Raw genomic sequence first — 3,382 nt, forward strand, 5'->3', positions numbered from 1 at the left:
TACATCAGAGCAGGTCTAGGTCCTCTCCAAAGGACAGGTGCCTATCACAGAGGGCCTCTGAACGACTCTACAGAGCAGGGTATCGAAACTGATGCTGAGACTCATAGCCAATCTTTGGGCAGAATTCAGTGAATATTATGAAAGAAAGGGGAGATGGAAAGTTCTAGAGGGGACAGGAGCTCTACAAGGAGACCAACAGAGACAAAAATTATAGAGTCACAGGGGCCTGCAGAAACTGATGAATTTTGTTTCATTTTAAAAATTCATATCAGTTTCGATTCCTTTCTGAATTTAGAAAATGCTCTGATGAGTAAAGAGGATGACTAATTTCTCTCCTATGCTCTTTCACTTCCAAAGAAATGTACAAGTGCTTTTAAAAAAATGTAAAACTTTCTTCTGAACCTCAATATCAATATATTGGTTTTCTCTGTTCATTTGTTTTACTGAAATTGTGTTTTTGTTCTACCTTTAGTTCTTACTGTTAAATGCCTAGCAGCTGGAGCAATGCTAATATTTATGTGTAGAATATCATCCAAAGAAGTTACCAGATTAAGGGGAAAGCAATCAAGCAAGCATAAGACCTAAGGGATCTGATAGATAAAAGGTGTACCTTCTTGTCATCAAGTGACTCTCGAGAGAAAAGTGTTTGCTTCTGACCCAGACAATTTCAAACAAGATTATGAAAGGATAATGTGTAAGTAAGACACAGTCTTTGTAGTTACCAACCACCAATGAAGGCAAAAAAAGCAAGTGAGGAAGAGCAACAAAAACAACACACACAGAGACAAAAACAAAATAAAACAAAACAGGACAAAAGCACTTTGTCTTACCCCTATCCTGCTCTTTCTGTACAGTGGTTCATACTTCAGAGCACAAAAGTAATTCCATGTCTTCTCTAATTAACCTCAGCATTAAAATTATTTAACATGAAATAATACCCTCTTGTAGAACTTGAGATGACCACACTCTTGCTATTTTTTTTAAAAAGAGAAAAGTTAGCTTCTAAAATGTTCACAGAAACGTGAAGAGCCAAATCCATAAAGGTCATTTATCTTTCAGCAGTGGTATTTTCTCACCAAGACTTCTGCGTTCACAGACCTTTCTTCCACTTTACTTTTCTGACTTTTCAAGCAGGTCACAACTACAAGGCTGACAGATAAAGAAATGTGCTGCCTCTAAGTCATTGTGAGTCTCCCCATATTTCACCCTGTCCACACTCTGCTTTTTGTCGGACTTCATCTAAAATCAAATCACTATTGGACAAGGCCATTCCCACATAAAAATGGCAGTTTGATGTGTCCAAATGAGATCACAATACTGATTATTAGTCTACCCAGGTTGGGGAAATTACAGCCCCAAGGATAGAGGTAATGTTTGCATATGCTTAAAGAAATTGATGTTTTCATATCTATTTTTCTCCATTTACCATTAATGTCTAAGATCAAATCAAATTCTGTTTAGTTCAGAGTAGGTACATGGAAAAGTGTCTGAATATATTTTAAATATGAAAATAATTTCTAACTAAATATAAAGCACAGATTGAAAGAAACATATGAACTAATGTATAGTTGTGGGGGGGGGCAAATGAGTGTAAACATGCACACATGTTTTCCTGGAAGTGCTCATATGGAGGCCAATGTTTGATGATAGTGTCTTCTTCAATCACCCTCAACCATATCTTTTGAGACAAGGCAACCTAGAGCCTGTTAATTTGTCTAGCATGATGTCTGCCAAGGGCAGGCCGTCTCCTGATTCTGTCTTTGTTGTTTTTGTAGCTGCTTTTTCAGTTGCTGTTGTTTAATACAGATGCTAGGAATTGAACTCCCATCCTATGCTTCCTCAACAGATGTCACTCCAGGCCCTTAAACGCACATCATTTATATCATTTTAGATGAATTGTTTTTCAACATCATTTTAGATGAATTATCATACAAACTAGCCTGGCAGATCCAACATATATTTAATTCCTGATGATAATGTTCACAAACAATGACTCATATATGAGATTTTCAAAATGCTACATAGAACTACGCAAATCTATGTCATTTGCCTCATCTGAACAGGATGTAAAAGGATAAACCAACCTACAGGCAAAGAATACCATAAATCCTCCAACTTCAATGCATTAATTAATTGTTAGGTATCTATGATATAGGAAACCAAGAAGTCTGACTTACCAAAATCTTGTCAACCTATGTTATAAATATAAACACAATCTATATTATAAATGTAAGCAAGGAGTGAAGTTATAAATAATAAACTTCAATCCGAATATTTAAAATATCACATAACTGTTCAATTTTGTGTTTAATTACAACTCAACTTCTGTCTTGTATTACCAATATCAGTATGTGGTTTTAAAAAGGTTTTGTCTATGGCATGTACACTGATTTTTTTTAATGAAAATATATACCAATATTGTATTCCTGCTGTGTGTGAAACCCGTGTTAAGTCTCACAGAAAACATCCACACCAGTTTTACGTTAAGGAAAATTCATGGAAAGATGAGCTTGGTTAATGCTCTAGTTCTGTATCCATTAAAGGCAACTCAGTGCCTAGAGGTATGCAGGACAGTTTTCTCATGCTTCCTCTGTCAAAAGAATAGTTTAAGCATGTCCTGTCTGCACATGCTTTTTCCTTCTGAAATTGATCCTGCTCACCTACCAAAGGTAAACCATCAGGGCCTTTTCTTTCCTATCCTCTTTTCTGTCCTCTTTATTCTCGTTACATCCTTCTTCCAACCTTCCTCTGTTCCCTTCTAGTCCCATCTGTCTCTTTTTCTTCCTCCTCCTCCTTCTCCTTTCCTCTTCATCCACACCCTTCTGATTTTTCTTTTCTTTCTTTTTGTCTTTCTTTTTGAGTAGGTTTTTCATAGGGCTAGCTAAAAATGAACCTCTCTCCTCCTCAGTTAATTGGAAAGTCACTACACTGAAGTGTCTGTTGGGAGGGGCTATCAGCAAACAGCCAAGGCGTAATTAAATGAGCACCTGGATCTTAAAACAAAACAAACCTTGTTTTAGTGGGAGTTTCCTTCCTAGCCCTCTGAAGGCAAGACTGGATTTGGTTTGCAAGGTTCACAATTATCAGGGACAGCATTTAATGCACAACGAAAAGAAGCTAGACCCTGAAAACCAACACAGGGTGTTTTCAGTCTTTATTCAGAAAAGGAAGTCCAGGTTTGAGTTATAATTGTGGCACTTTAAAGAAGGAAACTGAATTCCCTTTTTACTTCCAAGATTAATCTTCATTACTCTTGTGGACCATAGTCTTATTATATGAAGTTAGAAGAGTTGCACTCAGAACAGAAACTGGTCTAATGCCCCCTTTTCCCCGCAACAAACAAACAAACAAAACAAAAAAAGGTTTGCATCAGGTAAGGGCA

This window comes from Psammomys obesus, unplaced genomic scaffold, assembly GCF_907164565.1.
Source record: "Psammomys obesus unplaced genomic scaffold, mPsaObe1.curated_primary_1811, whole genome shotgun sequence".
In the NCBI taxonomy this organism is placed as follows: Eukaryota; Metazoa; Chordata; class Mammalia; order Rodentia; family Muridae; genus Psammomys; species Psammomys obesus.